We start from the raw sequence: 315 nt of genomic DNA, 5'->3' as shown, positions 1-315 counted from the left end.
GTCTAAATTTATTTTTTTTTAGTGGAGTGCAACATCCCAATAAAATAAAATAAAATACATTAAAGACAATCACGCATTGTAACTTTTCCTTCTTATTAGCACCATAAGATCAAAACCTCTTCTAAAAATTTTTTTAAATATCTTCGCATTTTTTAGATAAGACTATATTTAACCGTAAAGTTTGGAACAACTTATAAAATAAAAAGTAATATAATTTATTATGATTTGGATTGTATAGTTTTGATTTTGATTTTTTAATTTTATTCAAATATTATAATTTGTATGGTATCAATTTATTTTTTTAATATAATAATT

The sequence above is a fragment of the Arachis ipaensis genome, chromosome B04 (genome assembly GCF_000816755.2).
Source record: "Arachis ipaensis cultivar K30076 chromosome B04, Araip1.1, whole genome shotgun sequence".
NCBI lineage: Eukaryota > Viridiplantae > Streptophyta > Magnoliopsida > Fabales > Fabaceae > Arachis > Arachis ipaensis.
Note: the sequence above shows the minus strand (reverse complement) of the source record.